At 51.2% G+C, this 6,356-nt stretch overlaps 1 pseudogene; it reads right to left on the reverse strand.

The window, feature by feature from the left end:
* Positions 1–2,052: 2,052 nt before the first annotated feature.
* On the reverse strand, positions 2,053–2,606 carry LOC115328493 (annotated as a pseudogene).
* Positions 2,607–6,356: the final 3,750 nt, after the last annotated feature.

Raw genomic sequence — 6,356 nt, forward strand, 5'->3', positions numbered from 1 at the left:
TTCGGGCTCTGTTCTGTAATAACGTTGGTATTGACGACCACATTACACACTCGTTCGATTTTTTCTATCATGCTGCATTAATATGTATTTCGCTGGATTGTCTGGTTCTACGCACAATCAGGATACTGCTTTTGTAGGCCAGCATTATTTATATGTATTTGTAAAGGGAATAAAAACATTATTATTTTTATTATTAAAAAATGATACAATGAAAACACTCGAGAACTGGTCGGCTATAATTTTATGTGGGTAAATGAAAGACATACAAAGGCGGTTACATTGAAATCCACAAGCAAGCCATGTGACTGTAATTATATGCGGGCAAATGAAAGACATACAAAGGCGGTTACATTGAAACCCCAAAACAAGCCATGTTTACACATATCCAGAAATCTTCACTTATTAACATCGCATAGATGGGGTACTAGATCATTTCAGGTGTCTCAGTGTCATATGTTCCGACGACATGTTGTGGGACGTTCACGTAAACTACCGGCTAACAAAAAAGCTCAAATTACTGGCATAATTGGGCGTATTAGATACCTCCTTTTCAGGCAAGTTAAGTTGTTTCTTTTATAATTCGCTTTTTTCCTCGCACTTAAACTATTTCCAGCTAGTGTGGGGGACAACAACATCTTCAAACCTACAGCATATTTGTTAAAAAAGAAATGTTTACCATATCTATAACCCCCCCTTATCGAACACCAATTTCAATCTTCTTTCGTCGTTCTCGCGTTGTCGTCTGCGTCTGCGAAAGATTGTCCCGTTCCTCCTCCGCCAGGTCTGTTAAGCAGTCGAGAAGGTTCCCGCACTCTGGGTCCTTCCTCCCCTGAACTTGCGACTCAAAAAGCCTTCTATAATGCACAACAAACGCTCGCGTAATGGTACTCGGGTCTATGCTGCTGACGTCATTCTGCTCAATTTCGCTTATTTCGCCGCGCAGCGAGTATCGTTTCTTGTCGGGTAACTTACTCTTGGTCGGCTGCTCTCCCAGCAGGTACCTCTAGCTCTGACCGAGCACAGACAATGGCTCCACGGTAACGCTCAAGATGCAGCCGGTCAAGTCAATCCTGAACACTTTCCATGTACTTGAGCCCTACTCCGGGTGTTTGACACCCCGCTCTCAACGGCGCGTGAAATTCGGCGTTTAAAGTGAGTTCGGCTCCGCGCGCCTCGAACGCTAAAACAGACGATCTTTTAATCTCGAGCATTTTAACTTCCTTCTTGACGGTTTCCCACACACCAAAAATATCCCCTCCCTGTACCTGAACACACGATTTAAAAATGTTATCTACCCCCCAAGAAAAGATTTATCGCTAAGAAGCTTGATATTTAGTCTCCAAAGTTTCCAATCAAAGCGCGCCCTTGACAGTGCTCTTCCACCAACCGTTGTCTACACCAAGCAGTGATCGGAAAAGAACAAAGGCATGACCCGATACTTCGTTAGAATAGTTGCCAGTGTCGCCGAAACGTAAATTCTGTCAAGCCGCCCATGCGATGACGCCCGGAATTGTGTGAAATGCATCTCGAAGGTTTCATTTCGCACAGTTCCAGCAACTATCAAGTCGAAGTCCTCGAGCAGATTGATGTGAACGGTAATATCTCTATCAGTGCGTTGCCTGATGGGCGTTCTATCAATCGCTCGAACAACACAGTTGAAATCACCACACAGCATGACTTTTTTATCACAGTCTACAAATCGGCCTAAGCCAGAAAAAAAGGAAACACGCTCCCTCACCGTACTGGGGGCATATATGCAAATAAGCCGCCATTGGACTGTCGAAAAAAGAAAATCGCACATAATAAATCATCCCCTCCGTGTTGGTTGTAACCGCCAACTCGGACAAGGGCAACACACTTCTTTAAAAATAAAAAAAAAAACGCCCGAGACCCTGACAGCGCGAGTGACAGAAATCTCATACGAGTGTAAAAAAGGCTGTACTGCGCTAAAAACCTGCTCGTCCACGGCCATCTTGGTTTCCTGCAACGCTAAGAAGTCGGGTTTCTGCGATCGCGACACGCACTGCACCTGGTATTTGCCTTTTGTGCGTGTTAGAACCTCGAACGTTTAGCGTTGCAACCGAAATGGCCGAATTGAGAGTACAGATCATGAAGGCTACGATGCAGCACTTGCCTTGTTGCTCTTTCACCAGTTCTGAAAACCAGGATTCGCCGCCTTACTCGGAGTCGCAGCGGTGCCGGCCCTCCAAGAGTGCGTTCAGCACCACCTTGAAGCAGCCCTGCTTTTTCTTCTCGAACACCCACCAAGGGTTAGGGTAGAGCGTCGTGTCGGCCTTCGGAGGCGTATCCTCGAGGCCGCGCTTGGTTGAGTTGGTGGTTTCGTCTACACCGTCGTGGCACTCGGAGGTCGTTTCGGACGTCGAAAGATGGCCCGTGGGGGTCTTGGAGCCCTCAGGCGATTTCGGGGCAGAGGCTCCAGAAGCCGGAAGCAGGCTCCAGAATGTGAGGGGCTGACTTGTCTCTTCTTGTCTCCTCTGCGCCTTTTCCGTAACGCCATCTCCGGCAGGCTTTCCTTGTTGCTTTGCAGACGGTGGGGCGTCAAACCCCAAACCACGCGCGGCTTTCTCGGCCTCTTCAATGTCCATCGTGAAAGCCGTATGCTCCTCCAGCGCCTGTACCTCGGTGACGCCAGCTATGTCTTCATACACTCATACTTATCGTGGCCGATGCGAAAGCACTGTCAGCACTTCGGCACACGACACTCCCATCTGATATGCCCGGCGCACTTGCATCGCAGGCATACGGGCACTCTGCCTGGTATGACAATGAGGGTGTTCGCGCCGTGAAGCCGCAGCTGGGGAGGCGTGTTGTGAGGGGTGAGGCCACTTTTCAGCGTCATGCGAACAAAAGGCGTTGTTGGTTCGATTTCTTGGGAACCCATCGAGTCGCCACATGTCCCGGCCAAATTCAGTCACCTTGCCATACGGTTCTAAAAGCCTACACACGGCGTCATCGTGAACGCGAAAAGGAACCCAGCACAAACGCACACGTACTTCGGTTGTGCACGGGTCGGTGATGACGCAGCGTAGGTTCTTCACGACGAGCTCCGTGGTGCTCACCAGGCGTTCCTTGGCCTCCGAAGTCCGAAGCGTTGCTAGCCACACAAGGTTCATCTGAAAAGCGCCGAGCACTACGATGTCGCTCAAGACGGCAATACGTTTGAGTTCCTCTCGGTAGTCCTCAATCCGGTACAGGCGACCCTTAAGGTCCCAGTGCAGTAGAACAGAGTTCAAGCACGTAGATCCCGTAGGCATAGGTGGAAGGACTACCTCGTACTCGCCGGACGACGACGCGCCATCGACAACAAAAGAACCGCGGCCGCCCTGGGCCCTTTTCGCCGCTCCTTAGGAGAGCATGATTATGCGACAGTACGGTGCGAGCACCGGAAGCAGAGTCAGACCACGAGCGCGTTGCCTGCTGGATCAGCAGCGCTCGCGGATTTATTTCCCCCTTTAAAAAGTACGTCGTTACGATGCAGAACAAAACGAAAACACAGATCCACAGCAAAAGGATAGCAGAGTTCGCGATCCAGAGTTCACAGTTCACTCTATGACGAGAGTCCAAAGTTCTATAGTTCGTAATACAGCTTGAGCAGGACGACGTGCACCACCTCGGGTCATGGCTGGCATCTTGCAGATGGGCGCGTTCTGTCGGGCAGAACTTCGTAGTTCAGATCCCCGAGGCGTCGGATGATTTTGCAGGGCCCGAAATAGCGTTTGAGAAGCTTCTCGTTGAGACCGCAGCGCCTTATTGGTGTCCACACCCATACCCAGTCTCCGGGTTGGGAGTAGGCGTTCCGGCGACGAAGGTTTTACCGGCGCGCGTCAACTCGCTGTTCGTCATGAATCTTCATTCTTGCCAGTTGGCGAGCTTCTTCCGCGCCTTGCGAGATCAGTTGAGCGTCGTCCTTCCCATCATCGACAGGCACTTAAAGGAGCATGGCGTCGAGCATCGTGGTGACCGTCCGGCCGTGTCCCATTTGGAACGGTGTCATTCCCGTGGTTTCTTGAACCGCTGTGTTGTACGCAAACGACGTACGGCAACACGTCGTCCCACGTCTTGTGCTCTACGTCCATGTACATGGAGATCATGTCGGCGATCGTCTTGTTGAGTCGCTCCGTTAGCCCGTTCGTCTGTGGATGATAAGCGATAGTTCGTCGGTGGCTGGTGTGACTGAGCCGAAGAACTTTTTGAATCAGCAGTGCCGTTAAAGACGACCCGCGCTCCGTGATCAGCACTTCAGATGCACCGTGTTGAAGGAGAATGTACTTGACGAAAATCTTGGCGACTTCAACCGCTTTTCCCGATGGAAGGTCTTTCGTCTCGGCGTGTTGTGTAAAATTATCGGTCGCCACGATAATTTACCGGTTTTCTTACGTCGAAAATGGCAACGGCCCAAGTAAATCCATTCCAATCTGCTGGGAGGGCATAGTCGGGGGAGGTATCGGCTGCAGGAGTCCTGCTGGCTTCGTTTGAGTCTTCTTACGTCGTTGCCACTCGTTGCAGGACCGTGTGTACAGATGGACGGTTTTCGGGAGTCTCGGCCAGTAGTACTTGTCACGAATTCGGGCGAGCGTCCTGCTGTAGCCGAGGTGGCCTGCCGTCGCGTCGTCGCGGCATGCTTGAAAGATTTCGTCTCGAAGTGCAGCAGGAACCACCAGCAGCCAGTCAGGGTTGCTGGTTTCGAAGTTATTCTTGCAAAGCACACCTCGCCGCAGAACGAAGCTTGACATCTATAGGGCTAAGACTCGTGGAACTGAACTTCCTTGACCCTTGAGATGATCGATCACTCCACGGAGTTCCGGGTCGTCTCGTTGAAGTGGCCCCATGTTGGTATCTGTAACTCTGCCGAGAAAACGGGCGTCATCCTCGTCGTCTGTGCTGTCAGGAAGGGATTCGACTGGGGCCCTAAACTAACAGCCGGCGTCGTTATGTTTCCGGCCAGACTTATGCACAATAGTTATGCCGAATTCTTGCAGTCGGAGACTCCAGCCAGCGAGGCGTCCAGTCCGGTCCTTGAGGTTGGCGAGCCAGAAAAGAGCGTGGTGGTCCGTGACAACGGCGAAACGGGATCCCGTACAGGTACGGGCGGAACTTGGTTAACGCCTAGACGACAGCAAGGCATTCCTTGTCGGTCGTTGAGTAATTTTGTTCTGCCTTGGACAGTGCCCGACTTGCGCAAGCGATCACCCTCTCTGCTCCCTCTTGTCTTGGGACGAGTAGCGCGCCGAGTCCGGCGTTGCTGGCGTCCGTGTGAACTTCTGTTTCCACTGATGGATCAAAGGGCCCGATTCCCTGACGTTATCTTTCCACCACCATGCCGTGGCCCTCAAACGTTGGCCAGCAGTATTCTCAAATAAATAAATAAATAAAGGTAGGGGGTGACTGGACTCTTTCGTTCAGTTGATTGGACGCTTGTACTTGCTTTTCTCTCCACTGGAAGTTCACGTTGTCCTTCGTCAGGTTCGTGAGCGGTGAAGAAATCTTTGCGAAATTGCCAACGAAACGTCTGTAGTAAGTGCACAGCCCAGGAAATCTTCGTACGGCTTTCTTATCTGATGGCTTTGGAAATATGATGACAGCGAATGTCTTGGCTGGGTCTGGGCTTACACCCTGAGCACTCACGACATGACCCAAGAATTTTAGCTCTCCGTATGCGAACTAACATTTTTGACGGCTTGAGTGTCAGTCCAGCATTCCAGATAGCCTGGAGCACGGCTCGTAGACGTCTCATGTGCTCGTCGAAGTCGCTTGCAAATACTACAACGTCGTCGTGGTAGATGAGAGAGCTTTGCCATTTCATGCCTGAGAGGACGGTATCTATTACGCACTGGAAGGTCGCCGGTGCTGCGTACAGTCCATGCGGCATCACTTTCAATTTGTGCAGTCCGTCTGGAGTGACGAAGGCAGTCTTCTCACGATCCCCTTTGTCGACCTCGATCTGATCATACCCTCTCTTCAGGTCCATCGACGAAAAGTACCGGGTGTGGCGCAGCCGGTTCAGACTGTCTTCGATGCGGGGAGCGGGTAGACGTCCTTTTTGTTACGGCGGGCAGTCGATGCCAGTCGATGCAGAACCGAATACTTCCAACGTTCTTTTTTGCCAGGATTACCGGTCTGTTCGGGGGGTGTATGATGTTGTCGTCGAGCATTTCTTGAACTTGCTTCCGGATGACTTCTCTCTCCTTCACCGAGACACGGTACGGCGACCAATGAACGGGAAGCGCGTCGTCATCAGTAACAATTTGATGTCACGCAACCGTCGTTTGGCGTACCTTTGATGACGTGGAGAAGCACTCACTGAACTCGGAGAGAAGGTAACTGAATTTTCGGCC

The sequence above is a fragment of the Ixodes scapularis genome, unplaced genomic scaffold, assembly GCF_016920785.2.
Source record: "Ixodes scapularis isolate PalLabHiFi unplaced genomic scaffold, ASM1692078v2 PGA_scaffold12__126_contigs__length_90152505, whole genome shotgun sequence".
Lineage (NCBI taxonomy): Eukaryota > Metazoa > Arthropoda > Arachnida > Ixodida > Ixodidae > Ixodes > Ixodes scapularis.